Source organism: Gouania willdenowi, unplaced genomic scaffold (assembly GCF_900634775.1).
Source record: "Gouania willdenowi unplaced genomic scaffold, fGouWil2.1 scaffold_226_arrow_ctg1, whole genome shotgun sequence".
NCBI classification, from domain to species: Eukaryota; Metazoa; Chordata; class Actinopteri; order Blenniiformes; family Gobiesocidae; genus Gouania; species Gouania willdenowi.
In genome coordinates, this window is record NW_021144981.1 from 229,358 (window position 1) to 236,145 (window position 6,788).

Here is a 6,788-nt window from a genome sequence, read left to right on the forward strand (position 1 = left end):
CTATTAATAAATAATAATAATAATAATAATAATAATAATAATAATAATAATAATAATAATAATAATAATAATAATAATAATTGTTCAGTTCGAGGTCACTTCATAAAACTAATAGGTCTAGACAATTAATATTTCACAATATGAATTATTAATCTGAGTTAAAATGGAAAGAACTGATGTTGACAGGTAGTCATGGTAACTCAGAATAAGTTAGAAGACCTCTGTTGACAGGTAGTCCTGGTAACTGAAAAGATGATAGTGCCATGTTCTAAAAGTCCTACGGGTAGATATCAAAGCCTCAAAAGCAGTGAAAAGGTTACTAAGTTTTAAAAGTTCCACGGGTAAACATCAAAGCCTATACTTTGGACCATCGTCAAGAGCGCACAGCCTGTTGACTTCAGCTGATCAAAGAAATTGTGATGGAGAAGCCAAGTGCCCAGGTGGTCGGGCGAGTGTTTGTCCGACAGTATTACACCGTACTGAACAAGGAGCCCGAGAACCTGCACAGGTTCTATGGGAAGGACTCGTCGTACATTCACGGAGGTTTGGACTCCAAAGGCAAACCAGCAGGGGCTGTTTACGGAAATTTGGAGATCCAGAAGCGGGTGATGGAGCTGAGTTTCAAGGACTGTCACACTGAGATTTGTCACATGGACGCCCACTCCATGCTGAACGAGGGCGTGGTGGTGCAGGTGATGGGGGAGCTGTCTAACAACATGCAGCCCACGAGGAGGTTTGCGCAGACCTTGGTCCTGGCTCCGGAGGGAACCACCTCAAACAAATTCTATATCCACAATGATGTCTTCATGTACCAGGATGAGGTCTTTCAGGACTCTGACTCTGAACCTCCTGAAGAGTCTGAGGAGGACGTGGAGGAGCTGGAGGACATAACAGAAAAAAGCTCCTCAGACCTCCCGGAGCCCACCCCTGAGAATAACAGGTCGTTCTCCTGGGCGTACGTTACCAGTAAGTACCTCCCACCCTGTGGAGCCGTCCCAGTGTCAAGAATCCTCCCCCACAAGGTTAAAGTCCCGCCCACAACACAGCCCAGAGTGCAGGTAAAGTGTGAGTCTCAGAGCTCCACACAGGGACCTCAGAGACCTAAGGGTCGAAGGATTGTTCCTTATCCTGACGCGCATCAGCTGTTCGTAGGAAATATTCCTCACGACGTGGAAAAGACCGAACTGGTGGAGTTCTTTGAACAGTTCGGCTCAGTGTTGGATTTCAAGATCATCAGCAGAGAAAAACATCCAAACTTTGGTTTTGTGGTGTTTAACGATTCTGAGCCGGTCCAGAAGATCCTCAGCAGCAGACCTATTGAGTTGTTTGACAACGTGCTTCTGAATGTCCAGGAGAAAAAGACGCGTTCGCTGCGTGAAGTTGAGAGCAGAGAGTCTGAAGGTCGAAGGATGGTTCGTTATCCTGACGCTCATCAGCTGTTCATAGGAAATATTCCTCACGACGTGGAAAAGCCCGAACTGATGGAGTTCTTTGAACAGTTCGGCTCAGTGTTGGATTTTAAGATCATCAGCAGAGAAAAACATCCAAACTTTGGTTTCGTGGTGTTTAACGATTCTGAGCCGGTCCAGAAGATCCTCAGCAGCAGACCTATTGAGTTGTTTGACAACGTGCGTCTGAATGTCCAGAAGAAAAAGACGCGTTCGCCGCGTGAAGTTGAGCGCGGAGATGCTCGTCCTCGCCCTGGAGCACCCAGAGGGGGCGGAGTCAGAGGCCCCTCATCCCAAGGGGGTGGAACCAACAAACCCAGCCTTGGCTCTGGGTGTGGGGTGGTGGCCTAGTGAGCGTTTCTCTGCCCCCTGGCAGTGAGACTACGCCCCCTCCTTAAGCCCCACCCACTGTGTATCTGGACGTTTGCATCACTCTGAACTCCAATCGATCTAAAGATTAAAATATTGGTTGAAAACTACTTGAACTGTGGTCTGTGGTCAATGAAGTTTGAATAAAAACTAACAAATCGTAACATTGCCTGGCAACCCTTTTCAGAGGTTTGAATTAAAGATCCAAACAATAATAATTGTAGGAGCCATGATTCATTTCTGAGCTACCTCAGTATAATATGTTTAGCATCTACGTAACCCGTAGATGGGCGGGTCATGCAGGTTATTTATGTTGCCATGGTGATTGCACAGGTGTGGTTAATCAGGGAGTAGCAAACAGTTTTTCGACTACTCCTGGGGCTCTTGTGAATGGGTTTTCTGTATTTTCATTTTAATAGTGTTTTTTTTGTATTCACAATTCCCTGTTTATTTTCTGGATTAAAGAGCAAATAATTCAGAAACACTAACAAATTATTTTCATATCTTTTATCAACCAAGTACTTGTCAAAACAACAATCTCTGCACCACCAAAGGTGGACAAAGTTAAAGGGCTTGGACACTTTAATAATAATAATAATAATAATAGTAGGGGACACATGTCAGTGTTAAACACAGCTCTGTGTGCTGTTCAGCAGAGGGGTGTTCCATAAAGGAGGGTTAACAAACTCTGAGTTTATCCATAAACGCTGGGTCAACATACCCCATGATGGGAAACTCTGTTTATCTGATTCCATTACAGCTGGTATGAAGTGGGTTAATCAACCCTGAGTATGTAAACCTTGGGTTACTTACGTGCACGCGCGAGATAAAAAACAATCATCAATGGATCAGAGATTACTCAAACTGCCATGACAACCAAAAGGAACAGAGTGATTTATTCACCCTAATGGGTGAAATAAGTCAGTGTTTGATGAATATGAGCCTGTTCTAAAGGTGTGTTCAGTCTTTAGTGACTATAGTGGCTTAAATCACCCGTAATTAGTCACACATTTTGGTCACTTCATCACTTTATTGCTTCAGTGATGTGACGAGCGGTGAATAATATGAATAAAATGTGTCTGAGGAGACGTGTCAGCAGCATAGGATGTCTGCATAGAGAGTCCTCCTGTTACACTGGATATAAAGACAGTAAATGCTGATTCATATCACATCATTTATATTGATTTTTAATGTAATATTGTCGCTAGAGTCATCTCAACGTCCTAATAAATGTCATAACCAAAAACTGTAGCGGGACGCGAACCCCCAACCCATCGTTTCCAAGAGCTGTGTCACACTTCACTGCACCATCATACCTTCAAAGATGTGTGATCTACAGATTGAACTGTAACTGTATAACAAAATAAAACAATAATCGAGCCTTAAAAGTGGATTTATTTAAATGATCATCTCCTCCTTTATATTATCCACAGGTTTGTATTCAGAGAACTTTATTACAGACGTCAGTAGATGTTTTAATGCAGATCAACCTCAACCTAATGATCTACATCTACAATGTTATAAAGAAAAGTTCTCAAACTTTTCAGCCAATGACCCTCAAAAATAAAGGTTCCAGAGACCGGGGACCCCCACTGTACCTGAAGGTGGTTGATCACAGGCATGAACATTGAAGAACAGTCATGTGGAGACAAGACCATCTATGAGGGGAAATAAAGGGGAGAGATGTTTGGGGAGCATCGATAAAGTCAGTAAAATGATAGTTTATTGTTCTATGAATCTGTGATAACCACATTTATTTATCTTAATAATATCTACTGTTATCCAGGTTGTTCGTTATTATTTGCGCCGTAGTTTGTAGTCATTTTAAAGATGTAAATCATTGTTTTAATCAGAAATAAAATGGGTTAAAAGTGACCAAAAACTGTGGAAAAGATGCTGAAAAGAGATTTTAAAATTCACAAAAAATTATTAATATTCGCAAATTATGGGTAATGTAATTTAAAAATTAGGAACAATTAGTTTGAACTGGCAAATAATGGGCATGAAAAATCGTGAATGAGGTTAAATTGGCCAAAATAAGCATGAAATATGGTGAAAAGATGATAAACGTGACAATAATTGGTCAACATAAGTAAGTGGTGACAAGGGTTTATATGTGCCGAAAATGTCTTGAACGTTGAAAAAATGTGCAGAAAAGGCATTGAAATTTGATGGAGAAGTGGCAGGAAAGGGAGTAATGTAGCAAAAATGCATTAAAAGGAGCAAAAATATGGCAAAAAAAAAGGGATAAATATAGGTTTAATAATGGCGTTTGGTGTGGCTACTCTGTGTTTGTTACACATGTCCTAGACTGAATCAAATACTTGGTACAATGGTTTCTGTTCTCAGCTGGTGATGTCTGTATCCTGTGAACAAAAAACTACATTTATATACATTTCAAAGGTTGATTATGATTTTTTTAAATATTTCAAGTTATAATTTCTATCCATGTTTAAATATTATTTATCTATCTGAGGGTATAAATACACATAAGGGTTTTAGTTGTGAGATTTTTAGAACATAAATAGAGGTAAATGACAATATTTTACACAGTTGTAACATAATATTCAAACTGACAGAGATTATTAAAGAAGTAAGTGAATAAAAAAGTAAGAAAATAACCCAAAGAACTGAAAAGTAAATAAAATCATTAGAATAAAACAGTAATTAGAACAAACACAAATGTAACCAGGTGTTATGTTAATTTATGCCTCTACTAATATGTATATAGATTACAAGGGAACAGATTTTTGATTGTATTTATGTCTTTATTATCTCTCTAAAGAGTCCTAGTTAAATCTATAGACCACGTACCATGTACAGTTCAGCCCCCCCACCTTTGATTAGACGTTTTAGGTGGTGAGGTTGTTTTTATAACCTCAGGTGATCAGCCACTGTTCTGCATTCTGGGCCAGGGTCTATACAGTATATATGATTCCACAATATATGAAATAATGTTATCCATGTCTGTTATTAAGATCATTAGTTCATTTACCTTTTAACTAAAAAATATGACTTTTATTCAAGCTACAACTGTAAAGTGTTGGGGAGTGTTACAAAAAAATAAAGTCAATTAACTCTATTCATCAAGAGAAAGAAAACAGTATGAAATCTATAAATATGATATCCAAAAGTTATTCTAATTGTCATTTCAAAAATATCAACGTATGATCAACAAGAACAAGTTTTTAGTAATTCCTTAAAAAAAAAGATCCTAACACATCTTAAATTATAAATATTTAAAGAATTGTGTGTGTGTGTGTGTGTGTGTGTGTGTGTGTGATTGAAATGAACAGGATTGTTATCAGAATTCTGCAGAGCTTGATGATGAGTTGATCATTTGAATCAGGTGTGTTGGAAGAGGGAAACATCTAAAAAATGCTGGATAGTGGCCCTTGAGGACCAGGATTGGGGACCCCTGGTCTAAACTGTGTAAAATGAGGTGTTAAAACACTGCTTAAAGTAGGATTTTATTAATATGAGTGTGTTACCTCAATAACAAATAGAAATCACTAGACTGATATGATGCTTTGTTATGTAGCAAGTGATGCTAATGCTAATGCTACACTATAACTCATTCATTTTCAGACCCCCTTATTCCTGTTTGACAGGGTCGCGGGGGTCTGCCGGTGCCAATCTCTGGCTATCATTGGGCGCTGGGTGGGGGTACACCCTGGACAGGGCGCCAGTCCATCACAGGGCAACACAGACAGACAACCACTCACTCTCATTCACTACTATGGGCAATTTAAAGACTCCATTCAATCTTATAGTCATGTTTTTGGATTGTGGGAGGAAGCCGGAGTACCCGGAAAAAACCCATGCAAACAACACTATAGTTAAAAGACTGTGTGACTATAAGAACATGTCAGATCTTTTGTTTGATGTTCATTGTACTTGGAACCAGTTTGATAAATTGCTTACATACAATTTTAAAAAAATATTTGAAAATGACCTTGTCTTAAATTATATTTTATTCCTTTTTTCCATTTAGGGTGATGATTTTAAGGAGGTGAATTGGTTCGTTTTATTGGTAAATAACTTTAAAATAATTTAAATGATTTTAATGAAAAAAATTGTATTTTGATCGTGTTTTTACAAAAAATAAATGGTGATATGATTTTTTTCCCCATATCACCCACTGTGACTGAGGTAAAGGTAGCACTGCCTTGGGCCACAGTGTTTTAAGTGGGAGCCCCCTGCCTCTGTCATCATCAACATCTGTGATAAACACCTACAACATGAGACATGTCCCCAGATAAATGATGGACAGTTGTTGATATGAAATATTAACAAATAAATGTATTTTGTCACATGTTCTCCACAGGGGCTGCTAAACAAGCTAGCTAACATTAGCCAATGTGAACTTTAGCTAGCTAGCTCACTCTGTGGGTCTTTACCAGGTATTACGTGTTAAGGCTTCAGCGAGCAGGAGAACTCTGTCAGCATGGAAGATTTTGACAACACCGTACTGTCAGTGTTGGAGGGTAAGTCATGTTTTTCATTCATATTTGGTGATTAATAAGCAAAGTTAGCGTCTGTATTGGTAGCTTTGATCACATTAATGTTGCACACTGTTAGCTGGATGTTGTCTGTCCCTGCTTAAGTGCCGTGGAACAAGTGCCGAACGTTTTTTCTATTAATAACCTAAACTTTGGGTGGGACAGCAACAAGAAAAAACACTTATTATTGTTATTATTATTAATAATATTTCACCATAGTTGACCATCTACATCAAAATGTACAAGTGACTCCAAAATATGAGGTCCCTGAGGAAGAGGCAGGGCTCCACGCCACAACGATGGGTGTTAAAGAAGAGTTTCTTCTGCTCAAACAACACAGACAATGACACTGATGGTGACAGAAGTGGTGACACAAGCAGTTCAACCATAATTATTGAGAGCAATGATGACCTCAGTGAGGACAGTTTAAATGGAGGTTTGTGCTAAAAGTGGGAACAATTCTGTCATA

The 6,788-nt window shown here is 38.9% G+C and overlaps 1 pseudogene; it reads left to right on the forward strand.

Moving 5' to 3' along the window:
* Window positions 1-374: 374 nt before the first annotated feature.
* On the forward strand, window positions 375-1,812 carry LOC114458969 (ras GTPase-activating protein-binding protein 1 pseudogene; annotated as a pseudogene).
* The last annotated feature ends 4,976 nt before the right edge of the window (window positions 1,813-6,788 follow it).